The 27,455-nt window shown below is 45.0% G+C and overlaps 1 pseudogene; it reads right to left on the bottom strand.

Moving 5' to 3' along the window:
- Nucleotides 1-915: 915 nt before the first annotated feature.
- On the bottom strand, nucleotides 916-6,548 carry LOC134355989 (UDP-glucuronosyltransferase 2A1-like; annotated as a pseudogene).
- Between the last annotated feature and the right edge of the window lie 20,907 nt (nucleotides 6,549-27,455).

The raw sequence follows: 27,455 nt of genomic DNA, 5'->3' as shown, positions 1-27,455 counted from the left end.
ACCTACCTCGCCTTGTCCCATTACCACCTAAGCCCGTTGAGCCAAAGCCCTATCACTCTGCTGCCTCTCACTCCACTGCCCACTGGATATGTCGGTCTTCTTTTTAAACCTTTTGCACTCTACTGGCTGATGTCACACGCCTGCGCAGTCTTGCCTCTCGTTTACCCCAAGTGGTAAAAGCTGCCTTGGCTCCGAAAATCAGCTGTTCACTTGCAGCCTTCTTGCAGAAACTTGTAAAATTAGTCAGCTCCGTCATGGGTACTAGCCTCTGTAATATCCAAGACAACTTCAAGGAGCGGTGCCTTAGGAAGTCGGTGTCCATCATTAAGGATCCCCACCACCCAGGGCATGATCTCTTCCCATCGTTATAGTTCGGAAGGAGGTACAGAAACCTCAGCAGTTCAGGAACAGCTTCCTCCCCTCGGCCATCTGATTTCTAAAAGGACACTGAACACATGAACACTACCTCACTACTTTATTATTTCAGTTTTTTTGCACTATTTATTTTCACTTTACAATTTAATAGACACATACATACACTTTCAATTTCTTTTCTCTATATTTATTTATCATGTATTGCATTGTACTGATGCTACAAAGTTAATAAATTTCACGACACATGCCGGTGACATTAAACCTGGTTCGGATTCGCTGCCAGCAATTGTAAACCTTTAGGGTTTGTGTGAGAAATGTTACTAAACTTAGAATAATAGTAGCTAAACATGTCTGTTACTTTATGATCTTATTTGAGAATTTAAAATTTTCCTACGCAGTCTAGGCACGTTTGAGATATTGCATCTCTTTTTTCCCTTTGCTAAATTGATTTTGTCAGACAAGGAATTAATGCAAAAATAACTTCCACCATTTACTTTCAAAGGACTGAAAAGACCATCTTTCAACACAAAAACTGTAACCTCATTCAGTTTTCTGCTTTCTTCTACATGCAATACGACAAAGTTTCTTCAGTGCTACAACCACCAGCACTGTGACCATAAAGAATATGGACAACAGAAAGATCATCACATCTACACAATAGTAAGTGTACCAGGGCAGTCGGTAGGATTCAGAGCGCAAATACCCTGCTCCTTTGTGTCGGGCAACGTACTCAATCCTGAAAATGGCTCGCTTCATTGGCGAGTCGAGTTGGTCCCGGTGGAGGGCAGAGAGTTTCTTCATGTTGTCCCGGTAAAATGTGCCGTTTACCACCTCATTAAGTGCCTGCAATAGAACTGTTGAATGCATGGTTGCAACATTAAGCACCTTTGCTGCACGTTGGGATTCAAGATTAACTACATTGTCAAACTGGTCTAAAAATAGAGGCATGCCAATCACTGGTACCCCGTGGTAGATGGCCTCGTAAATGCTATTGAAACAGCAGTTTGCTGTTCTCGGTGTCGGATGTGGGAGGCCCTGGAGTCTCCAAGCCTCCCGGACGTCTACATCTGCGCCAAGTGCATCGAGATGCAGCTCCTAAGGGACCGCGTTACGGAACTGGAGCTGCAGCTCGATGACCTTCGTCTGGTCAGGGAGAGCGAGGAGGTGATAGAGAGGAGTGGAAGGCAGGTGGTCACGCCGGGGCCACGGGAGGCAGACAAGTGGGTCACGGTTAGGAGGGGGAAGGGGAAAAGGCAGGTGATGGGGAGTACCCCGGCGGCTGTGCCCCTTAACAACAGGTACTCCTGTTTGAGTACTGTTGGGGGGGACAGCTTACCCGGGGGAAGCGACAGTGGCCCTGCCTCCGGCACAGAGTCTGGCCCTGTAGCTCAGAAGGGTAGGGCAAGGAAGAGGAGGGCAGTTGTGATAGGGGACTCGATAGTAAGGGGGTCAGATAGGCGATTCTGTGGACGCAGTCCAGAGACTCGGATGGTAGTTTGCCTCCCTGGTGCCAGGGTCCGGGATATTTCTGATCGTGTCCAAGATATCCTGAAGTGGGAGGGTGAAGAGCCAGAGGTCCTGGTACATAGAGGTACCAATGACATAGGTAGGAAAAGGGATGAGGTCCTGAAAGAAGAATATAGGGAGCTAGGAAGGGAGTTGAGAAAAAGGACCGCAAAGGTAGTAATCTCGGGATTACTGCCTGTGCCACGCGACAGTGAGAGTAGGAATGCGATGAGGTGGAGGATAAATGCGTGGCTGAGGGATTGGAGCAGGGGGCAGGGATTCAAGTTTTTGGATCATTGGGACCTCTTTTGGCGCAGGTGTGACCTGTACAAAAAGGACGGGTTACACTTAAATCCTAGGGGGACCAATATCCTGGCAGGGAGATTAGCGGGGGCTACTGACGTGACTTTAAACTAGAATGGTTGGGGGGTGGGAATCAAATTAAAGCGGCTAGGTGTGAGGAGGTTAGTTCACAACAGAGGGATGGGAACCAGTGCAGAGAGACAGAGGGGTGTAAAGTGAGCGTAGAAGCAAAAAGTACAAAGGGGAAAAGTAAAAGTGGCAGGCCGACAAATCCAGGGCAAGCATTAAAAAGGGCTAAGAGAGTTGTAAAAGAGCGCCTGAAGGCTTTATGTGTCAATGCAAGGAGCATTCGTAATAAGGTGGATGAATTGAAAGTGCAGATTGTTATTAATGATTATGATATAGTTGGGATCACAGAGACATGGCTCCAGGGTGACCAGGGATGGGAGCTCAACGTTCAGGGATATTCAATATTCAGGAGGGATAGACATGAAGGAAGGGGAGGTGGGGTGGCGTTGCTGGTTAAAAAAGAGATTAACGCAATAGAAAGGAAGGACATAAGCCGGGAAGATGTGGAATCGATATGGGTAGAGCTGCGTAACACTAAGGGGCAGAAGACGCTGCTGGGAGTTGTGTACAGGCCACCTAACAGTAGTAGTGAGGTCGGAGATGGTATTAAACAGGAAATTAGAAATGTGTGCAATAAAGGAACAGCAGTTATAATGGGTGACTTCAATCTACATGTAGACTGGGTGAACCAAATTGGTAAAGGTGCTGAGGAAGAGGATTTCTTGGAATGTATGCGGGATGGTTTTTTGAACCAACATGTCGAGGAACCGACTAGAGAGCAGGCTATTCTGGACTGGGTTTTGAGCAATGAGGAAGGGTTAATTAGCGATCTTGTCGTGAGAGGCCCCTTGGGTAAGAGTGACCATAATATGGTGGAATTCTTCATTAACATGGAGAGTGACGTAGTTAATTCAGAAACAAAGGTTCTGAACTTAAAGAGGGGTAACTTTGAAGGTATGAGACGTGAATTAGCTAAGATAGACTGGCAAATGACACTTCAAGGATTGACGGTGGATATGCAATGGCAGGCATTTAAAGGTTGCATGGATGAACTACAACAATTGTTCATCCCAGTTTGGCAAAAGAATAAATCAAGGAAGGTAGTGCACCCGTGGCTGACAAGAGAAATTAGGGATAGTATCAATTCCAAAGAAGTAGCATACAAATTAGCCAGAGAAAGTGGCTCACCTGAGGACTGGGAGAAATTCAGAGTTCAGCAGAGGAGGACAAAGGGCTTAATTAGGAAGGGGAAAAAAGATTATGAGAGAAAACTGGCAGAGAACATAAAAACGGACTGTAAAAGCTTTTATAGATATGTAAAAAGGAAAAGACTGATAAAGACAAATGTAGGTCCCCTGCAAAGAGAAACAGGTGAATTGATTATGGGGAGCAAGGACATGGCAGACCAATTGAATAATTACTTTGGTTCTGTCTTCACTAAGGAGGACATAAATAATCTTCCAGAAATAGTAAGGGACAGAGGGGCCAGTGAGATGGAGGAACTGAGCGAAATACATGTTAGTAGGGAAGTGGTGTTAGGTAAATTGAAGGGATTGAAGGCAGATAAATCCCCAGGGCCAGATGGTCTGCATCCCAGAGTGCTTAAGGAAGTGGCCCAAGAAATAGTGGATGCATTAGTGATAATTTTTCAAAACTCGTTAGATTCTGGACTAGTTCCTGAGGATTGGAGGGTGGCTAATGTAACCCCACTTTTTAAAAAAGGAGGGAGAGAGAAACCGGGGAATTATAGGCCGGTTAGCCTAACGTCGGTGGTGGGGAAACTGCTGGAGTCAGTTATCAAGGATGTGATAACAGCACATTTGGAAAGCGGTGAAATGATCGGACAAAGTCAGCATGGATTTGTGAAAGGAAAATCATGTCTGACGAATCTCATAGAATTTTTTGAGGATGTAACTAGTAGAGTGGATAGGGGAGAACCAGTGGATGTGGTATATTTGGATTTTCAAAAGGCTTTTGACAAGGTCCCACACAGGAGATTAGTGTGCAAACTTAAAGCACACGGTATTGGGGGTAAGGTATTGGTGTGGGTGGAGAATTGGTTAGCAGACAGGAAGCAAAGAGTGGGAATAAACGGGACCTTTTCAGAATGGCAGGCGGTGACTAGTGGGGTACCGCAAGGCTCAGTGCTGGGACCCCAGTTGTTTACAATATATATTAATGACTTGGATGAGGGAATTAAATGCAGCATCTCCAAGTTTGCGGATGACACGAAGCTGGGTGGCAGTGTTAGCAGTGAGGAGGATGCTAAGAGGATGCAGGGTGACTTGGATAGGTTGGGTGAGTGGGCAAACTCATGGCAGATGCAATTTAATGTGGATAAATGTGAAGTTATCCACTTTGGTGGCAAAAATAGGAAAACAGATTATTATCTGAATGGTGGCCGATTAGGAAAAGGGGAGGTGCAACGAGACCTGGGTGTCATTATACACCAGTCATTGAAAGTGGGCATGCAGGTACAGCAGGCGGTGAAAAAGGCGAACGGTATGCTGGCATTTATAGCGAGAGGATTCGAGTACAGGAGCAGGGAGGTACTACTGCAGTTGTACAAGGCCTTGGTGAGACCACACCTGGAGTATTGTGTGCAGTTTTGGTCCCCTAATCTGAGAAAAGACATCTTTGCCATAGAGGGAGTACAAAGAAGGTTCACCAGATTGATTCCTGGGATGGCAGGTCTTTCATATGAAGAAAGACTGGATGAACTGGGCTTGTACTCGTTGGAATTTAGAAGATTGAGGGGGGATCTGATTGAAACGTATAAGATCCTAAAGGGATTGGACAGGCTAGATGCGGGAAGATTGTTCCCGATGTTGGGGAGGTCTGGAATGAGGGGTCACAGTTTGAGGATAGAGGGGAAGCCTTTTAGGACCGAGGTTAGGAAAAACTTCTTCACACAGAGAGTGGTGAATCTGTGGAATTCTCTGCCACAGCAAACTGTTGAGGCCAGTTCATTAGCTATGTTTAAAAGGAAGTTAGATATGGCCCTTGTGGCTACAGGGGTCATGGGGTATGGAGGGAAGGCTGGGTTCTGAGTTGGATGATCAGCCATGATCATAATAAATGGCGGTGCAGGCTCGAAGGGCCGAATGGCCTACTCCTGCACCTATTTTCTATGTTTCTATGTTTCTATGATACCACCATGAGAAATGAAGACTCGTGTGATGGGGTGTCCCAGAAGGTCATTCTGAGGGATCCATTTTGTCAGTAGTGTATTACTACCTATATTGGGAGGGATATCGCCATCATATTTCCAAATAACCTTCTGGGGTACTTGAGCAAATACTTCAGCTATTTGCATAGTTATCTGCTTTGACAAGTAACTGACAAGGGATCCTAATGACAGCACGATAAGTCCATGTTTCCCTGAGCTTTGGACAAACTCTTCAGACTCTGCTGCTAGTGGTTGGGCTGGTTTACACTGGAAGCTTTCAATGTACACAATATTTGGCATGGTGGGCCGTGGGAATTCAAGTACAAAATCGACTCTCATCAGCCACACATCAGCCCTCAGTAGAATTGTTTTGATGTCGGTATCCGGTCCCAGATATCGATGACAGAGTTCATTGAAGCTGGGGTAAACAGAAAGTTCTAAAATGTATAAATGGATTAGACTCTGGATGAAGTTTTGTGTCTTTGAAGAAAGGACATTTTGTCTGTCAGGTGAGAGTTAGAGATTGGGACATAGGAAAGGGGTGATGGGGCAAAAAGAAAATGAGCATCACCAGTCTCTGGCCATCAAACATCATACACCAGCGGAAGTTTTAAGTAATGCGCAAGCATGAGACCAGTAGCAAAAACAGGATCTGTAAGCACCAGGTCAAAATTTGCCTTTTGAAGTTGGCTTAGCAAAGCTTTGTTCTCAAAAATACCAGCAATAGTGAAACCAACCATTTTTATACAGTTCATTACAAAATTTCGTACTTCAAATTGGGACTTAACACCAAGAAGGTCCACCCATTCTGCCCAAACTGCAATGTGTTTCTCAGAATGATTCCCACTACATCAATTATTTCAACATTTGCTTGTGCTTGAATGACAATAGATTGATATAGGGCAGGACTTTCTGTAATAAATCCAGTTCCTGCATAATAAAGCACAGAGAAGTTGTGTCCACGAAGTTTCAGTTCTTCCAGCAGATGTCGCATGTTAATCCGGTGACTTCCTCCAATGGGCACAACTAATACATTTGCTGCCTGAATAATGGGACAAGATACGACAATGATGGTACTAAGTAAAAAAAGAACAGATCCTCTGCTTTTCCAACCGGAATCCTCCATACTGAGATACTGTATCCAGATCCTGTTAAAACATTGAAAAAAAAGTATATTATTGTCACATACATATATACTCTGTGGCCAGTTTAGTAGGTACACCTGCTGGTTAATCCAGATATCTAATTAGCCAATCATGTGGCAGCAACTTGATACATAAACACATACAGACATGGTCATGAAGCTCACATCATTCAGACCAAACATATGACCTATGTGACTTTGACTATAGAATGATCATTGGTTCTAGACAGTGTAGTTTGAATATCTCAGAAACCGCATATCTGGAGAAGAAGGATGTTTATGTGAGAATGCTATTTTTGGACTACAGTTCAGCATTCAACACTAAAGTTCTATCCAGGCTCGACAAGAAGCTCAGAGACCTCGGCCGTGACCCTGCTTTGCGCAGCTGGATCCTGGACTTTCTGTCAGATCGCCAGCAGGTTGTAAGAGTGAGCTCCCTCACCCCCAACCCTCTGACACTCAATACAGGAGCCCCTCAGGGCAGCGTACTGAGTCTCCTCCTTTACTCCCTGTATACCCATAACTGTATTGCCACCCACAGCTCCAATCTGCTAATTAAATTTCCAACGACACTACATTGATTGGTCTTATCTCAAACAATAACGAGGTGTCCTACAGGGAAGAAGTAATCTCTCTGACACAGTGATGTCAAGAAAACAACCTCTCCCTCAATGTTGCAAAAACAAAGGAGCTGGTTGTAGATTACAGGAGGAATGGAGACAGGCTAACCCCTATTGACATCAATGGATCTGGGGTTGAAAGGGTGAACAGCTTCAAGTTCCTCGGCATCCACATCACCGAGGACCTCACGTGGTCTATACACACCAGCTGTGTGGTGAAAAAGGCACAACAGCGCCTCTTTCACTTCAGACGGTTGAGGAAGTTTGGTATGGGCCCCCAAATCCTAAGAACTTTCTACAGGGGCACAATTGAGAGCAACCTGACTGGCTGCATCACTACCTGGTATAGGAACTGGATCACAGGATCCTGCAGAGAGTGGTGCGGACAGCCCAGCACATCTGTGGTTGTGAACTTCCCATGATTCAGGACATTTACAAGGATAGGTGTGTAAAAAGGGCCCAAAGGATCACTGGGGACCCGAGTCACCCCAACCATAATCTATTCCAGGTGTTACCATCCGGGAAACAGTACCACAGCATAAAAGACAGGACCAACAGACTCCAGGACAACTTCTTCCACCAGGCCATCAGACTGATGAATTCACACTGATTTGAGTGTACTCTATATTACAAAGACTGTTCTATTTATGATAAATTATTATAAATTACTATGATTGTACATTGCACATTTAGACGGAGATGTAAAGATTTTTACTCCTCACGTTTGAGAAGGATGTTAGAAATGAAATAAAGTCAATTCAATCTCCTGGAATTCTCACATACAACAGCCCAGGGCAGGGTTTTCCAACCTGGGGGTCCACAAACCCTGCTGTTAATGGTAGGGGTCCATGGCATAATAAAGGTTGTGAATCCCTGGTCTAGAGATTATAGAGAATGGTGTGAAAAACAAAAAAAAACTCAGTGTGCAACTGTTCTGTGGGTGAAAATGCCTTGTTAATGAGAGAGGTCAGAGGAGAATGGCCAGACTGGTTCAATCTTATAGAAAGGTGACGGTAATCCAAATGTTACAACAGTGCTGTGCAGAAGAGCATCTCTGAATGCACAAAAGATCGAACCTTGAAGTAGAAGGGCTCCAGCAACTGAAGACTACAATCATACAGTTAGTGACCATTTTTTTAGGTACGGGAGGTACCAAATAAAGTTGCCACTGAGTGTCGTTCAATTCATTACCACAGTGCACTGAGGAAGTACAAGGTGCAGAATGAAGTGCTACAGTTACAGAGAAAATGCCATGCAGGTAGGCCAAGAGGTGCAAGGTCATAGCGAGGTATATTGTGAGGTCCCTTATTGTACTAAGGGATTGTTCAACAATCTTACTATTACAGGATAGAAGCAGTCTTGAAGCCTGGTGGAATGTGCTTTCAAGCTTTTGTTTCTTGATGGGATGGCGAAAGCCAGAGGAAGGAGTCTTTCATTATTATCTTGGCTGCTTCGCCAAGGCAGAGAAAAGTGTAGCTATTTGGTGTAGCAGATTGGAAAACATCCATAGTTCTATGTTGAACTGTTATACAACACTCCCAGTGCAGGATTCCCTAAAGGTTGACTTGCAGGTTGAGTCAGTGGTAAGGAAGGCAGGTGTAAATGACAAGAAAATGAATGCAAAGATGTAATGCTGAGGCAGATGGCTGTGGAGGCCAAGTCATTGGGTATATTCAAAGCAGAAGTTGATAAGTTCTTGATTAGTAAGGGTGTCAAAGATTCCAGGGAGAAGGCAGGAGAAGGGGTTGAGAATGATAATATATGATTCGTGATCGAATGGAGGAGCAAACTCAAAGGGCCAAATGCCTAATTCTGCTCCTATATCTTATGGATGGCAAAGCGCAAGAATCCTGGATGATGAGAACTGTTGCAAATTCAGACAAAAGGGATTAATTATGAGAATGACAGGCATTTTGTACGTGCATTTGAAGGAAGAAGGTGAATAGGGGAAGGGTAGAATTATTCAATGACAAAGGAAGTAATTTATGCTTAGACCAAAGTAGATGGGCGAGGCACTAAAATACTTTGCATTGGCATTCACTGAAGAGAATGACATAGAGGACAAAAAGACAGAAATAAGTACTGTATGCCGATAATTTTGGGACGTATTGATATCAATAAGCAGCATATGTTGGGCTCTTGAAAATCATTAAGGTGTTAAGTCCCCAGGGCCTGAAGGGATCTATCCAAGATTATTGAGAGAGGTAAGAGAGGAGATCGATTGGATTTGGCATAGATACTTGCATTCTCTTCAGCCAAGACCAGCTTCCAGAGGACCAGAGGTTATAAATGGCAATAGGGACAAACGAGGGAATTATAGGCTATTCAGACTATTAACAAATTTCATGGCATATGCTGGTGATATTAAACCTGATTCTGAGTATGATTATGGGATGTTGACCTTTACATCAGTGGAATGGCAATTTTTGGATCCTTGAAGAACTGTTAAGATTGGATTCAAATTTAGCTTGACTATAGAAGAGAGGGGGTAATTTTCTGACTGGAGTTCTCTGAACAGTGGCTTTGCATATGGAGCAGTACTTTGACATATGTTATTTGCGATAGACATAAATGATTTGATCGAAAATGTGGGTGAGTAAATGTGCAGATGATACAAAAAAAAAATTCCTAGTGTTGTGGCTAGTTGGCAATAAGTCAGCAGGATATAGACCAAATAGAAACACAGGCAGAGAAATGGCGGAAGGAGTTTAATTTGGACAAGCATGAGATGTTTTAGAAGTCAAATATAATAGAAAAGTACACAGTAAATGGCAGAATACTTAGGCATAGTCATAGCCAGAGGGATCCTTGAAAGTGGTGATAGAAGTAGAAAGATTGGAGAGGAAAGCATACAGTCATATTGCAGCTATATAAAACTTCGGTTAGGCATATTTGCAGTATTATGTGCCGATCTATTGCCCCATTACAGGAAGGATGTGGAGGCTTTGAAAAGGGTGCAAAGAACTTCACCATGAGAAGGTGTTTGCTGTCTTGAAATAGATTAGGGTGGATAAAGCCCCAGGGCCCTGTGGAGCTAGTACAGAAATTGCAGGGGCCCCAGATATTTAAACATCCTTAGCCACAGGTGAGGTGCTGGAGGATTGGAGGATAGCTAGTGTTGTTCTGTTGTTTAAGAAAGGCTGTAAGAATTATCCAGGAAATTGTAAGCTGGTGAGCTTGACATCAGTATTGGGTAAGTTATAGGAAGGTATAATAATGAACAGGATATATAAGTATTTGGATAGGCAGGGATTGCTTAAGGATAGTCAGCAGGGCTTTGCTCATGGTAGGTCATGTCTAACCAATTTTATAGTTTTTTGAGGAAGTTACTAGGAAACCTAATAAAAGCAAGGCAGTGTCTACATGACTTTAGCAAGACCTTTGACAAGGCCTCACATGGGAGCTTGGTGAGGTGTAACCCCCTCACCAGAGCTCAGATGCAAACTTGGCTCATTAACCAACTCTGCTAACTGCCATGTGACGCGGTGAGCAGGCCGCCCTTCTAAACAATATATGCCTAGGGTCGATATGTTCAACCCAACAGGAACATTGGGAATTTTCGATTAAAGAAACCTCGATTTGAGCGAATGCTGTGTAAATACTGCCCATACACAATTATTGTAACTCGGCCGTGTAAAAATGTTAAGGAAATGGCAGAGTTGCCGCCCGGTGCGCACCAGGTGCAGAAAGGAACAACATACTGACTAGAGAAGGGGCAGTGTTGGATCTCCTGTTAGGGAATGAAATAGGTCAGGTGACGGAGATATGTGTTGGGGAGCACTTCGGGTCCAGTGATCACAATACCATTAGTTTCAATATAATTATGGAGAAGGATAGGACTGGACCCAGGGTTGAGATTTTTGATTGGAGAAAGGCTAACTTTGAGGAGATGTGAAGGGATTTAGAAGGAGTGGATTGGGACAATTTGTTTTATGGGAAGGATGTAATAGAGAAATGGAGGTCATTTAAAGGTGAAATTTTGAGGGTACAGTATCTTTATGTTCCTGTTAGGTTGAAAGGAAAGGTTAAAAGTTTGAGAGAGCCATGGTTTTCAAGGGATATAGGAAACTTGGTTCAAAAAAAGAGAGAGGGATTTACAATAAATATAGGCAGCTTGGAGTTAATGAGGTGCTCGAGGAATATAAAGAATGTAAAAAGAATCTCAAGAAAGAAATTAGAAAAGCTAATAGAAGATACGAGGCAAGTAAGGTGAAAATAAATCCAAAGGGTTTCTACAGTTATATAAATAGCAAAAGGATAGTGAGGGATAAAATTGGTCCCTTAGAGAATCAGAGTGGACTGCTATGTGCGGAGCCAAAAGAGATGGGGGAGATTTTGAACCATTTCTTTTCTTCGGTATTCACTAAGGAGAAGGATACTGAATTGTGTAAGGTAAAGGAAACAAGAAGGGTAGTTATGGAAAGTATGAAGATTAAAGAAGAGAAAGTACTGGCACTTTTAAGGAATATAAAAGTGGATAAGTCTCCGGGTCCGGACAAAAAATTCCCAAGGACCTTGAGGGAAGTTAGTGTGGAAATAGCAGGGGCTCTGACAGAAATATTTCAAATGTCATTAGAAACGGGGATGGTGCCGGAGGATTGGCGTAGTGCTCATGTGATTCTATTGTTTAAGAAGGTTTCTAAGAGTAAACCTGGCAATTATCGGCCTGAGTTTGATGTCAGTGGTGGGTAAATTGATGGAAAGTATTCTTAGAGATGATATATATAATTATCTGGATAGACAGGGTTTGATTAGGAACAGTCAACATGGATTTGTGCGTGGAAGATCATGTTTGACAAATCTTATTGAATTTTTTGATGAGGTTACTAGGAAACTTGACAAGGGTAAAGCGGTGGATGTTGTCTATATGGACTTCAGTAAGGCCTTTGACAAGGTTCCACATGGAAGGTTAGTTAGAAAGGTTCAATCGTTAGGCATTAATATCGAAGTAGTAAAATGGATTCAGCAGTGGCTGGATGGGAGAAGCCAGAGAGTAGTGGTGGATAACTGTGTGTCAGATCGGAGGACGGTGTGTAGTGGTGTGCCTCAGGGATCTGTACTGGGTCCAATGTTTTTTGTCATATATATTAATGATCTGGATGATGGGGTGGTAAATTGGATGAGTAAGTATGCAGATGACACTAAGATAGGTGGCGTTGTGGATAATGAAGTAGGTTTTCAAAGCTTGCAGAGAGATTTAGGCCAGTTAGAAGAGTGGGCTGAAAGATGGCAGATGGAGTTTAAGGCTGATAAATGTGAGGTGCTACATTTTGGTAGGACTAGTCAAAATAGGACATACATGGTAAATGGTAGGGCATTGAAGAATGCTGTAGAACAGAGGGATCTAGGAATAATGATGCATAGTTCCCTGAAGGTGGAATCTCATGTGGATAGGGTGGTGAAGAAAGCTTTTGGTATGCTGGCCTTTATTAATCAGAGCATATATTGAGTATAGGAGTTGGGATGTAATGTTGAAATTGTATAAGGCATTGGTAAGGCCAAATTTGGAGAATTGTGTGCAGTTCTGGTCACCGAATTATAGGAAAGATGTCAATAAAATTGAGCAAGTATAGAGGAGGTTTACTAAAATGTTGCCTGGGTTTCATCTCCTAAGTTACAGAGAAAGGTTGAACAAGTTAGGTCTTTATTCTTTGGAGCGTAGAAGGTTGAGAGGGGACTTGATAGAGGTGTTTAAAATTATGAGGGGGATTGATAGAGTTGACGTGGATAGGCTTTTTCCATTGAGAGTGGGGGAGATTCAAACAAGAGGACATGAGTTAAAGGGCAAAAGTTTTGGGGTAACATGAGGGGGAACTTCTTTACTCAGAGAGTGGTAGCTGTGCAGAATGAGGTTCCAGCAGAAGTGGTTGAGGCAGGTTCGATGTTGACGTTTAAAGTTAGATTGGATAGATATATGGACAGGAAGGGAATGGAGGGTGATGGACCGAGTGCAGGTCGGTGGGACTAGGTGAGAGTAGGAGTTCGGCACGGACCAGAAGGGCTGAGATGGCCTGTTTCCGTGCTGTAATTGTTATATGGTTATACATTGATCTGATGAATGACCTTTATTCCTCTCCATAGATGCTGCCTGACCTGCTGAGTTCCTGCAGCATTTTGTGTGTGTTACTCTGTATTTCCAGTATCTGCAGAATCTCTTGTGTTTAAATTAAATAAAAAATCCTTCCGAATGTTTGCCCATTACACGACTGGATTTTGTTTAGGACAGAACGCTATTACAAGGGACATAAAACCTTATTAAGGACTGAAGAAAAGTTAATTAAATAGGGTATGGGAGAAACAAGTAGTCATTAGCTCTACCGATGGTAAGTTAATTGGTATGAAAAAATATATATATAAAATAAAAAGATAGTAATGCACAGTGACATTCCTTGCCATGCCTCGGAGTTTAACTGGACTGCTTGTAGGTTAAAGCCGTCAGAAATCTAAGCTCTGCTACACGTTAAACAGAGACACGCCTTCTGATTCCATTTAGAAATATGTTTAAATGCAGAAAACTGCTTCAGGTACATCTGAAAAAGATGCGCGAAATTTGAAGTTTCACCTCAGTCTTTGTCAACAAAATACAAATTTTCACTTACTTCCAAAACCGAAATTGAGTGCGGTGAAAGACTTGAAGCGAGACAAGATACCGACCAGAGACGAGGAAGTTAAAATCAAAGGTCAATTTCGAATATTGTAATCTAAAATCGCATGTAGATCGCTATATGTAATCCGGTGTATTTCGGGCATTTTTGTTTTCCCAGTTTTGAGATTTTAATTGATAGCTAAGGAACTGGAGAAAGGTGTGGCTACCTGCAGATAAAATTTAACGACTAATTAAATTAACCCTTTGTGACCATCCAGATGTCAAAAAATCCATTTAGTGCAGCGAAGTCCTTCAGAGAAAGAACTCGGTTTCCTTACCTGGTATCTGACTACTGAACCGCTTGCATGGTCAGCTCTCAAATGATCTTTGATTTGGCCAAAGAACAATCACGGATGGACATTTAATCCTTTGAATTTTAATAAGTAATGTTGACCCTCTGTTAATACTTTTATGTAACAAAAAGCTGAATACAAATTTCTGGATTGCCATGGTGATGTTTGAGCTGATTGGTGTCTAGACCTGTCCATGACATTACATGACGACTAAACTCCTTGAGATATGTGGTTTCAGTTTAAGCCCCTCTGTTCCTTTCAGTATTCGATTAAAACAGTATATTCTGACAACAGGACATGACATCGTTTCCAATTAGAAGGGTCTCGGCCCAAGATGTCCACTGTTTATTGGATCTGGTCCTGTGCAATGAGACAGGTTAAATTAGCAATCTTGTAGTTAGGGATCCGCTTGGAAAGAGTAATCACAGCATGATTGAGTTTCTCATACAAATGGAGGGTGCAATAGTTCAAACTAAAACCAGTGTATTATCCCCAAACAACGGAGATTACAACAGGATGAGGGAGGAGTTGGATAGAGTAGACTGGTATACGGTGGGACAGTTGAGGAACAGTGGAAGACCTTAAAATAAGAGATTTTTCACGGTGCTCAACGAAAGTATGTTCCAGTTGAAAGCAAGGACGGTAAGGGTGGGAGAGCCAGCCATGGATAATGAAGGACATAAAGGAAAACATCAAACTAAAAGCTCCTGCGTACAAAGTCACCAAGTGTAGTGAGAAACTGGAAGGTTGGGAAAACTTTAAAAAACAACAAAGAACCACTAAGTGAGCAATAAAGAAAGGGAAGCTAGATTATGAAAATAAACTAGCACAAAATATAAAAATGGACAGTAAAAGTTTTATAATTATATAAAGCGGAAAAGGGAGGCCAAAGTGAATGTAGTTCCCTTGGAGGACGAGAAGAGGACTTGATATTGGGTAATGACAAAATGGCCAAAGCTCTGAATGACTATTTTGTCGCAAACAACAGGAATTCTGCAGATGCTGGAAATTCAAGCAACATACATCAAAGTTGCTGGTGAACGCAGCAGGCCAGGCAGCATCTACAGGAAGAGGCGCAGTCGACGTTTCAGGCCGAGACCCTTCGTCAGGACTAACTGAAGGAAGAGTGAGTAAGGGATTTGAAAGCTGGAGGGGGAGGGGGAGATGCAAAATGATAGGAGAAGACAGGAGGGGGAGGGATGGAGCCGAGAGCTGGACAGGTGATAGGCAGAAGGGGATACGAGAGGATCATGGGACAGGAGGTCCGGGAAGAAAGACGGGGGGGGGTGACCCAGAGGATGGGCAAGAGGTATATTCAGAGGGACAGAGGGAGAAAAAGGAGAGTGAGAGAAAGAATGTGTGCATTAAAAAGAGTAACAGATGGGGTACGAGGGGGAGGTGGGGCCTAGCGGAAGTTAGAGAAGTCAATGTTCATGCCATCAGGTTGGAGGCTACCCAGACGGAATATAAGGTGTTGTTCCTCCAACCTGAATGTGGCTTCATCTTTACAGTAGAGGAGGCCGTGGATAGACATGTCAGAATGGGAATGGGATGTGGAATTAAAATGTGTGGCCACTGGGAGATCCTGCTTTCTCTGGCGGACAGAGCGTAGATGTTCAGCAAAGCGGTCTCCCAGTCTGCGTCGGGTCTCACCAATATATAAAAGGCCACATCGGGAGCACCGGACGCAGTATATCACCCCAGTCGACTCACAGGTGAAGTGATGCCTCACCTGGAAGGACTGTTTGGGGCCCTGAATGGTGGTAAGGAAGGAAGTGTAAGGGCATGTGTAGCACTTGTTCCGCTTACACGGATAAGTGCCAGCAGGGAGATCAGTGGGGAGGGATGGGGGGGACGAATGGACAAGGGAGTTGTGTAGGGAGCGATCCCTGCGGAATGCAGAGAGAGGCGGGGAGGGAAAGATATGCTTAGTGGTGGGATCCCGTTGGAGGTGGCGGAAGTTACGGAGAATAATATGTTGGACCCAGAGGCTGGTGGGGTGGTAGGTGAGGACCAGGGGAACCCTATTCCTAGTGGGGTGGTGGGAGGATGGAGTGAGAGCAGATGTACGTGAAATGGGGGAGATGCGTTTAAGAGCAGAGTTGATAGTGGAGGAAGGGAAGCCCCTTTCTTTAAAAAATGAAGACATCTCCCTCGTCCTAGAATGAAAAGCCTCATCCTGAGGGCAGATGCGGCGGAGACGGAGGAATTGCGAGAAGGGGATGGCGTTTTTGCAAGAGACAGGGTGAGAAGAGGAATAGTCCAGATAGTTGTGAGAGTCAGTAGGCTTATAGTAGACATCAGTGGATAAGCTGTCTCCAGAGACAGAGACAGAAAGATCTAGAAAGGGGAGGGAGGTGTCAGAAATGGACCAGGTAAACTTGAGGGCAGGGTGAAAGTTGGAGGCAAAGTTAATAAAGTCAACGAGTTCTGCATGCGTGCAGGAAGCAGCGCCAATGCAGTCGTCGATGTAGCGAAGGAAAAGTGGGGGACAGATACCAGAATAGGCACGGAACATAGATTGTTCCACAAACCCAACAAAAAGGCAGGCATAGCTAGGACCCATACGGGTGCCCATAGCTACACCTTTAGTTTGGAGGAAATGGGAGGAGCAAAAGGAGAAATTATTAAGAGTAAGGACCAATTCTGCTAGACGGAGCAGAGGGCTTCCCTTCCTCCACTATCAACTCTGCTCTTAAACGCATCTCCCCCATTTCACGTACATCTGCTCTCACTCCATCCTCCCACCACCCCACTAGCAATAGGGTTCCCCTGGTCCTCACCTACCACCCCACCAGCCTCCGGGTCCAACATATTATTCTCCGTAACTTCCGCCACCTCCAACGGGATCCCACCACTAAGCATATCTTTCCCTCCCCGCCTCTCTCTGCATTCCGCAGGGATCGCTCCCTACACAACTCCCTTGTCCATTCGTCCCCCCCATCCCTCCCCACTGATCTCCCTGCTGGCACTTATCCGTGTAAGCGGAACAAGTGCTACACATGCCCTTACACTTCCTCCCTTACCACCATTCAGGGCCCCAAACAGTCCTTCCAGGTGAGGCATCACTTCACCTGTGAGTCGACTGGGGTGATATACTGCGTCCAGTGCTCCCGATGTGGCCTTTTATATATTGGTGAGACCCGACGCAGACTGGGAGACCGCTTTGCTGAACATCTACGCTCTGTCCGCCAGAGAAAGCAGGATCTCCCAGTGGCCACACATTTTAATTCCACATCCCATTCCCATTCTGACATGTCTATCCACGGCCTCCTCTACTGTAAAGATGAAGCCACACTCAGGTTGGAGGAACAACACCTTATATTCCGTCTGGGTAGCCTCCAACCTGATGGCATGAACATTGACTTCTCTAACTTCCGCTAGGCCCCACCTCCCCCTCGTACCCCATCTGTTACTCTTTTTAATGCACACATTCTTTCTCTCACTCTCCTTTTTCTCCCTCTGTCCCTCTGAATATACCTCTTGCCCATCCTCTGGGTCACCCCCCCCCCCCCCGTCTTTCTTGCCGGACCTCCTGTCCCATGATCCTCTCGTATCCCCTTCTGCCTATCACCTGTCCAGCTCTCGGCTCCATCCCTCCCCCTCCTGTCTTCTCCTATCATTTTGGATCTCCCCCTCCCCCTCCAGCTTTCAAATCCCTTACTCACTCTTCCTTCAGTTAGTCCTGACGAAGGGTCTCGGCCTGAAACGTCGACTGCGCCTCTTCCTATAGATGCTGCCTGGCCTGCTGCGTTCACCAGCAACTTTGATGTATGTTGCTTGAATTTCCAGCATCTGCAGAATTCCTGTTGTTTGCGTTTAAATTCACTACTGTGAAGCCTCTTCCGGTGATGCCTACACCGAAGAAGTTTAGATCCTCTCTTCGACGGGAGTTCAGTGAAACCATCTCTCACTGCTCCCCATCTGTGATTTCTTCGGCTCTTCAACTTTTCGACCAGACTTTGACTCAAACTCGCTATCACTGCCATGTATCCTTTCTTGGAACGTGCCTCCGTCGCCAACTTACTCCAGTTGGCTTTAGGATTCGTTTCCAAGCCTCTCAATTTGGACCTTCTGAGGATCCCAGGTACTCACATTTCATTGACTCTGCCTCTCGCCGCTTCTCCCGTCAAGCTCTGAAGGCGACGCTCTCCGCCATGAGGAGGTACTTGGTGTCCCTATCCCAGACCCTTCCACACCTTCGGGACACTTTCTTCGCCGTCTGTAATGGTCCTACCCGCTATTTCATCCTCCGTCGGATCCACGCCTGCAATCGCCGTTTCTTTGACTTTGTCATGTTAGGCAAAGATCGCAAGATCTTACATCTACGGACTGCAGAGCCTGCCGGCCCCGACGCTAGCAGGCATGAACTTTCGTTTGCGGCCCCTGCCGTTGGTCTCGGCGGCTCCAACACCTCAGGACATATTCAAAACCCGGACTCCAGCAACGACCATGGAGACATTCAAAGCGATCGCGCAACCACCAACTGCGACTCCAGCCTTGAACTCCAGGCCGGGTCTTTATGTGCTGCTGTTGTGACTCCCGTCTCCCCTTCCCCCACCACCACTCCGCAGCCCCGTCTTCCTCAGATCCCACCGTCAGCTCCTGGGCCCTCAGAGGCTCCATCTTCCTCTCACCCCAACCCTCCCCTCTCCATTGACACCCCCAGCCTCCCCCCTCCCCCCTCTGATCCCAGCTCTCATCCGTTGCGGGTCTTTACCATCCCCTCCGACCTTCAACTGTCGGAGGTAGAACGCTCTGTTTTCAGTAAGGGCCTCACGTTTGTCCCCCTTCGCCCACACCTCAGCGAGTTCCGTGTTCGCCACGATGCGGAACTTTTCTTCCGCCGTCTCAGTCTCCGAGCCTACTTCTTCGGCAAGGACTCTTCCACCCCCACCGATGACCCCTTCTCCCGTCTTCATCCCTCCTCTTCTTCATGGACACCCCGCTCTGGTCTTCTGCCTGCTCTGGATCTCTTTATTGCCAACTGCCGACGGGACATCAACCGTCTCGACTTCACCGCACCTTGTCCCCATTCCAACCTCACTCCTTCGGAACGCTCTGCTCTCCACTCCCTCCGCACTAATCCTAACATTATTATTAAACCCGCTGATAAGGGGGGTGCTGTTGTAGTCTGGCGTACTGACCTCTACCTTGCCGAGGCACAGCGACAACTCGCGGATACCTCCTCTTATTTACCCCTCGATCGTGACCCCACTAAGGAGCACCAGGCCATTGTCTCCCACACTATCAACGACTTTATCCGCTCAGGGGATCTCCCATCCACTGCTACCAACCTTATAGTTCCCACACCCCGCACTTCCCGTTTCTACCTCCTACCCAAGATCCACAAACCTGCCTGTCCTGGCCGACCTATTGTCTCAGCTTGCTCCTGCCCCACCGAACTCGTTTCTGCATACCTCGACACTGTTTTATCACCCCTTGTTCAATCCCTTCCGACCTATGTTCGTGACACTTCTCACGCTCTTAAACTTTTCGATGATTTTAAGTTCCCTGGCCCCCACCGCTTTATTTTCACCTTGGATGTCCAGTCCCTATATACTTCCATCCCCCATCAGGAAGGTCTCAAAGCTCTACGCTTCTTTTTGGATTCCAGACCTAATCAGTTCCCCTCTACCACCACTCTGCTCCGTCTAGCAGAATTAGTCCTTACTCTTAATAATTTCTCCTTTTGCTCCTCCCATTTCCTCCAAACTAAAGGTGTAGCTATGGGCACCCGTATGGGTCCTAGCTATGCCTGCCTTTTTGTTGGGTTTGTGGAACAATCTATGTTCCGTGCCTATTCTGGTATCTGTCCCCCACTTTTCCTTCGCTACATCGACGACTGCATTGGCGCTGCTTCCTGCACGCATGCAGAACTCGTTGACTTTATTAACTTTGCCTCCAACTTTCACCCTGCCCTCAAGTTTACCTGGTCCATTTCTGACACCTCCCTCCCCTTTCTAGATCTTTCTGTCTCTGTCTCTGGAGACAGCTTATCCACTGATGTCTACTATAAGCCTACTGACTCTCACAACTATCTGGACTATTCCTCTTCTCACCCTGTCTCTTGCAAAAACGCCATCCCCTTCTCGCAATTCCTCCGTCTCCGCCGCATCTGCTCTCAGGATGAGGCTTTTCATTCTAGGACGAGGGAGATGTCTTCATTTTTTAAAGAAAGGGGCTTCCCTTCCTCCACTATCAACTCTGCTCTTAAACGCATCTCCCCCATTTCACGTACATCTGCTCTCACTCCATCCTCCCACCACCCCACTAGCAATAGGGTTCCCCTGGTCCTCACCTACCACCCCACCAGCCTCCGGGTCCAACATATTATTCTCCGTAACTTCCGCCACCTCCAACGGAATCCCACCACTAAGCATATCTTTCCCTCCCCGCCTCTCTCTGCATTCCGCAGGGATCGCTCCCTACACAACTCCCTTGTCCATTCGTCCCCCCCATCCCTCCCCACTGATCTCCCTGCTGGCACTTATCCGTGTAAGCGGAACAAGTGCTACACATGCCCTTACACTTCCTCCCTTACCACCATTCAGGGCCCCAAACAGTCCTTCCAGGTGAGGCATCACTTCACCTGTGAGTCGACTGGGGTGATATACTGCGTCCAGTGCTCCCGATGTGGCCTTTTATATATTGGTGAGACCCGACGCAGACTGGGAGACCGCTTTGCTGAACATCTACGCTCTGTCCGCCAGAGAAAGCAGGATCTCCCAGTGGCCACACATTTTAATTCCACATCCCATTCCCATTCTGACATGTCTATCCACGGCCTCCTCTACTGTAAAGATGAAGCCACACTCAGGTTGGAGGAACAACACCTTATATTCCGTCTGGGTAGCCTCCAACCTGATGGCATGAACATTGACTTCTCTAACTTCCGCTAGGCCCCACCTCCCCCTCGTACCCCATCTGTTACTCTTTTTAATGCACACATTCTTTCTCTCACTCTCCTTTTTCTCCCTCTGTCCCTCTGAATATACCTCTTGCCCATCCTCTGGGTCACCCCCCCCCCCCCGTCTTTCTTGCCGGACCTCCTGTCCCATGATCCTCTCGTATCCCCTTCTGCCTATCACCTGTCCAGCTCTCGGCTCCATCCCTCCCCCTCCTGTCTTCTCCTATCATTTTGCATCTCCCCCTCCCCCTCCAGCTTTCAAATCCCTTACTCACTCTTCCTTCAGTTAGTCCTGACGAAGGGTCTCGGCCTGAAACGTCGACTGCGCCTCTTCCTATAGATGCTGCCTGGCCTGCTGCGTTCACCAGCAACTTTGATGTAATGACTATTTTGTATCGGTTTTCACAGTGGAGGACACGTCTAACATGCCGAAGAGAGAAAATGTGGAGGTGATGGGAGGTGAGGACCGCGATACAATAGCTATCACTAAAGAGATAGTGCTGAGAAAATGTGTGGGCCTAAAGATAGACCTGATGGAATGCATCCCAGGGTACTGAAAGAAATGGCGGAGGTTATAATTGAGGCTTTGGTGAAAATTTACTAAAATTCTCTGAACTCCAGGCAGGTCCCGGCAGATTGAAAGAAGGCGAATGTCACAGCACTGTTCAAAAAAGGATGTACGTAAAAGGCAGGTAACGATAGGCCAGTTAGTTTAATATCTGTAGTTGGGAAAATGTTTAAGTTATCATTAAATAAAAGCAAGGCATCTGGAATGGAATGGATCCATCAGGCAGATGCAGCATGGATTCTGCAAAGGCAGGTCCTGTTTGGCAAACTTACTGGTGTTCTTTGAGGATATAACAAGCACAGTAAATCAAGGGGAACAGATGGACATTGGTTACTTGGATTTCCAGAAGGCATTCCATAAGGTGCCACATAAAAGACTTATCCATAAATTAAATCCATTGAGATCATTAACAGCACCAAATTTCTTGGTGTTCACCTGGTGGAGAATCTCACCTGGTCCCTCAACACCAGCTCCATAGCCAAGAAAGTACAGCAGCATCTCTACTTTCTGCAGAGGCTGAGAAAAGTCCATCTCCCACCGCCCCCCCCATCCTCACCACAATCTACAGAGGATGTATTGAGAGCATCCTGAGCAGCTGCATCACTGCCCCATTCAGGAATTGCACCGTCTCGGATCGCAAGATCCTGCAGTGGATAGTGAGGTCAGCTGAGAAGACCATCGGCGTCTCCCCGCCATTACAGACATTTACACCACACGCTGCACCCGTAAAGCCAACAGCATTGTGACGGACCCCACGCACCCCTCATACAAACTCTTCTCCGTCCTGCCATCTGGCAAAAGGTACCGCAGCATTCGGGCTCTCATGACCAGACTGTGCAACAGTTTCTTCCCCCAAGCCATCAGACTCCTTAATACTCAAGAGTCTAGACTGACATCTACGTCATTTATTATTATATTGTAATTTGTCCTCTACTGTACCTATTATCTTGTTTATTATTTATTGTACTGCCTTGCACTGTTTTGTGCACTTTATGCAGTCCTGTAGTCTAGTGTACTTTTTGTGTTGTCTTACGTAGTCTAGCGTAGCCTTGTGTTGCCTCACTTACTCTACTGTAGTTTTGCGTTGTTTCATGTAGCACCATGGTCCTGGAGGAATGTTGTTTCATTTTTACTGTGTACTGGACCAGCAGTTTATGGTCGAAATGACAATAAAAAGTGACTTGACTTGACTTGACTTGAAGGATGTATAGAGTTGGTGGTGATGAACCAGCACAGGTAGAGAAATGTTTAACTAATAGAAAGCAGAGAGTTGGAATACATGGGTGTTTCTCTGGTTGGCAATCAGTGGTGAGCGGTGTGTCGCAGGAGTCGGTGCTGGGCCTGCAACTGTTAACGATATACAAGAGGAGATCGATTGTAGTGTATCCAAGTTTGCTGATGATAACAAATTGAGTGGAAAAGCAAATTGGGCAGATGAAAAGGAGAGTCTGCAGAGAGATATAGATACGTTAAGTGAGTGAGCAAGGGTCTGGCAGATGGAATATATGCAAGATCATCCACTTTGGAAGGAAAAATGGAAGATCAGATTAATATTTAAATGGTAAAAGATTGCAGCATGCTGCTGTGTAGAAGGACTTGGGAATACTTGTGCATGAATTGCAAAAGGTTGGTTTGAAGGTGCAGCAGGCTATCAAAAAGGCAAATGGAATGTTGGCCATTGCTGGAGGGATGGAATTTAAGAGCGGGCGGGGGTGTTATGCTGCAACTGTACAGGCTACCGGCGAGGCCGCGCCTGGAGTACTGCGTGCAGTTCTGGTCTCCTTACTTGAGGAAGGATCTACTGGCTTTAAAGGCAGTGCAGAGGGGGTTCACCAGGTTGATTCCGGAGATAAGGGAGTTAGACTATGTCTGGGACTGTTGTCGCTGGAATTCAGAGGATGAGAGGAGATCTTATAGAAAACATATAAAATTATGAAAAGGATAGATAAGATAGAGGCAGAAAAGTTGTTTCACTGGTAGGTGCGACAACAACCAGCAGACAAAGCCTCAAGGTTTGGGGGAGTAAATTTAGGCTGGAGATGAGGAGGAATTGCTTTTTCCAAAGAGTGGTGAATCTGTGGAATTCTCTGCCTAATGAAGCAGTGGAGGCTACCTCAGTATATATATTTAAGACAAAGTTGGATAGATTTTTGCATAGCAGTGGAATTAAGGGTTATGGGGAAGATACAGGTAGGTGGAGATGAGTCCACAGTCAGATAAGCGATGATCTTATTGAATGGCAGAGCAGGCTCGACAGGCCAGATGGCCTTCTCCTGCTCCTATTTCTTATGTTCTTCCTCATCAAGCTGCCCGTGCAAGTTGTGCACGCGAGCTCAATCTCAATGCTTAAGAGAAGTTTGGACAGGTACATGGATGGTAGGGCTATGAAGGCTATGGTCTCAAAGCAGGTCGATGAGAGTAGGTGGTTTAAGTAGTCTGGCACAGACTAAATAGGCCAAGGGGCTTGTTCCTTTGCTGTACTTTTCTATGACTCTATTTCCATAGATGCTGCTTGACCTGCTGAGTTCCTCCAGCATTTTATGTGCGCTGCTTGGGATTTCCAGCATCTGCAGAATCTCTTGTGTCTATCACTGTTTCCTTCACTGGTTTTGTCATTGACAGATCCACTCTTTTAATTATGCATCTCATGAGCAAATTGACAGCACAAGACACTAAAAGGCCAAAATACTACTTGTCTTTCTAATTGTATGAAGCCTTTGCATGTTATCTTTCAATGACATTTTGTACAAAAACATCCTAGTACAATTTCTATTGTCAGTCAAGTCCACTGCCATATGGACAAGTACGTGCACATACAGGTGCAATGAAAAACCTGCAGCAGTATCACGGCACATTTCAAAATTCAAAGTGAATGTTATTATCAATATATATATATGTATGTCACCATATACAGCCCTGAGATTCATTTCCTTGTGGGCATACTCAAATCTATAGAATTGCAACTGTAACAAAATCAATGAAAGACTGTCCAACTAAGTTGTTCAACCAGAGTGAGGAAGACAACAAACTGCAAATGCAAAAGAAGGAACAATAATATAAATAAATAAACAATAAATATCAAGAATGTGAAATGAAGAGTCCTTGAAAGTGAGTCCATGGGTTGTGGGAACATTTCAGTGATGGGCTGAGTTAATCCCCTTTGTTCAAACCTTGAGGCTCCTGTACGTTCTTTCTGATGGTAGCAGCAAGAGGAGGACTTGTCCTGGGTGGTGGGAGCCCTGATGACGGATGCTGCTTTCCTGCAACAGTGTTTCATGTGGACGTGCTCAATAGTTGGGAGGGCTTAACCTATGATGGACTGGCCATATCTACTAACTAACATAAGATAAGTAGCATTCATAAGAAAAACATTAATTAAATATACGTAACGACCTGGCAAAGGTTTCCCTGCTAATGTAATGGTTTCTCTGTAGTGCAGTGTTTGGGTTATGACTAGAGACAATGGGAGCTTGGGAGTGTGCGCTGGCCAATGGCGGGAGATGTTTTCTTGTGGGCTCGAGCGAAAGTTTCGCGGTCTTTTGTTCGGCGGAAAATGGAGAGAGAAGATGCCAGAATGGGGAAGTTGTAGTCTGCAGGACAGAGTGGACTTGGAATGGGGTTGGGAGTCCAAACCTGGGGGGAAAGTTGATGGAGAACAAACAGATGGAAAAACCGTGAGCTCCAATGTTGCACATTGGACTGTTTAATGAGAATGGACCCCTTTTCTTTACTAACCATATAGTCAAATAAAGAATTATAAAGCTCAATCATTTAATTGCATATTGTGTACAGTTTGTTATTTTGTGGTACTGATTTGTAACAGGGGAACACATCACACAGCATACGCCCAAACAAGATTTCTCAAGTTTGGCTGGGCCAGGGGCTGTCTTCCCCTAGATTAAGCTGCTTGCTGAAGCTGAGGGTTACATATAAATGATAGTTTTTTTTTACAAGTAATAAACACAGTTAAAGCAGAGTGCAATTTATATATCAATATTCTCCAACTTCTTTCTATTAAAATATACTGAGTGTTCAGACAATAAAACAGAATGTTGTATGTTGCACAATTTTCTTATCAAGATCAGCACATCCCCAGAGCCATGATTTCCCAGAACGCTGAAGGCGCACTCGTCTTCCAGGCCGTGTTCTTAGGATAACAAAAAATAGCCGGACATGAGGCCGAGAGTGGGTCCCAATCCTGCAAAGAACTGAAGTCAGAGTGTGACTCCAGGTCAGGGAAACACTGTGAGCATCTACCTGACAATGCAGCAAACCACACAGCTAAAATGCAGAACAAATTAAATTTTATTAATTACCATCCTATTAGTCTGCACCTGATCATCAAAGTGAAGGCAGCTGTTTACAGTCCTATCGATTGCCATTAACCTAACGATTACCTGATTAATGATGCTCATCTTCATCAAGGCACCTTGGTGAAACTGAAATCATTGTAATTAAAGGAAAGTCCTCAATGCTTGGAATCATTACACAAGAAAAATTATTGTTTTCTTGAAGGTCAATCATCTTAATCCAAGACATCACTGCAAGATTTCCTCAGGCTGTGCCTGGAATCCAGTCATCATCAGTTTTGTCCACTCCAAATGAGACACCCAAATGTATACATAACAAACTATAGTCAACGTGGGCTGAAAAATGATGAATAACTTTGTCATCAGCAACAGCAAGAAGGTACAATGCAGCTTCAGGGTCCTGACCAGAACTCCCTCCAACTTCCTAAATGTTGCTAACATCCCTTAAAATCAGTTTTTAATAAATACTTCTTTTCTTTTCATGAGGTCTTTGGGATCAGAGTTGGAAGCAGGTTTAATATCACCAGCATATGTTGTGAAATTTGTTGTCTTTGTGGTAGCAGTACAATGCAATACATAACAACAGAAAAAAAGAAACTGAATTATAGTACATATATATAAAATAATTAAATTAAATAAATAGTGCAAAAATAGAAATTTAAAAAGTACTGAGGTGGTGTTCATTGGTTCAATGTCCATTCAGAAATCAGATGGCAGAGGGGATGAAGCCATTCCAGAATCATTGAGTGTGTACCTTCAGGCTTCTGTACCTCATTCCTGATGGTAGCAATGAGAGCAAGGTATAATTTGGGTAATGGGGGTCCTTAATCATGGATTCTGCCTTTTTGAGGCATTACTCCTTGAAGATGTGCTGGATACAACAGAAGCTAGAGTCTATGATGGAGCTGACTAACTCTCTGCAGCTTATTTTGATCCACTTGCTTCCATTCCAGTTTTGTGAGTTCTGAGGTAGGTCCTGTGGGGACTGCGGACTCTTTTACAATTGTGGCAGTGGGTTTGTAGTTTAGTTAAATAAACAGGGCCATTACTGATTGAATCAGGTCATCGTCATTCTCACTACTTGTCAGATGCTTCACAGGTAGTCAGCACAGTGGCACTATAATGTTAGGCAGAACCACTATTCTCAGAATGTATAACAAACCTGTTGCACTAGTGGTGTGATTATGTTGAAAGGTGTATAAAAAAGATACACTTAAGCCTCATTAGTGTAATTATGCAATTAAATTCAGTAACTAGTATCACGATGGTGAGCAGATAATAAACAAGTGATTGTAAACTAATGCCCTGTTTGCCTGGTCTGTTCCACGTGTACCGTAGGCACCACAGAAAGAAACGATCCAGTTGTATGGAACTGCTTTATGGGCAACGCATTTGCCACATGGTTGCTTTGCAGCAAGCAAACAGCGCAGGAACTCCTGTTCCAGGGAACTAGCATTGAACAGTAAATGCTGATGTTGCCTTCTTCAATAGCTGTTACAACAGGTTATGTTGAAATGTAAAGAAACAACCAGACCTTGCCAG

This window comes from Mobula hypostoma, chromosome 13 (genome assembly GCF_963921235.1).
Source record: "Mobula hypostoma chromosome 13, sMobHyp1.1, whole genome shotgun sequence".
NCBI lineage: Eukaryota > Metazoa > Chordata > Chondrichthyes > Myliobatiformes > Myliobatidae > Mobula > Mobula hypostoma.
The sequence above is the reverse complement of the archived record's forward strand: the minus strand, read 5'-3'. Positions and strand labels throughout refer to the sequence as shown.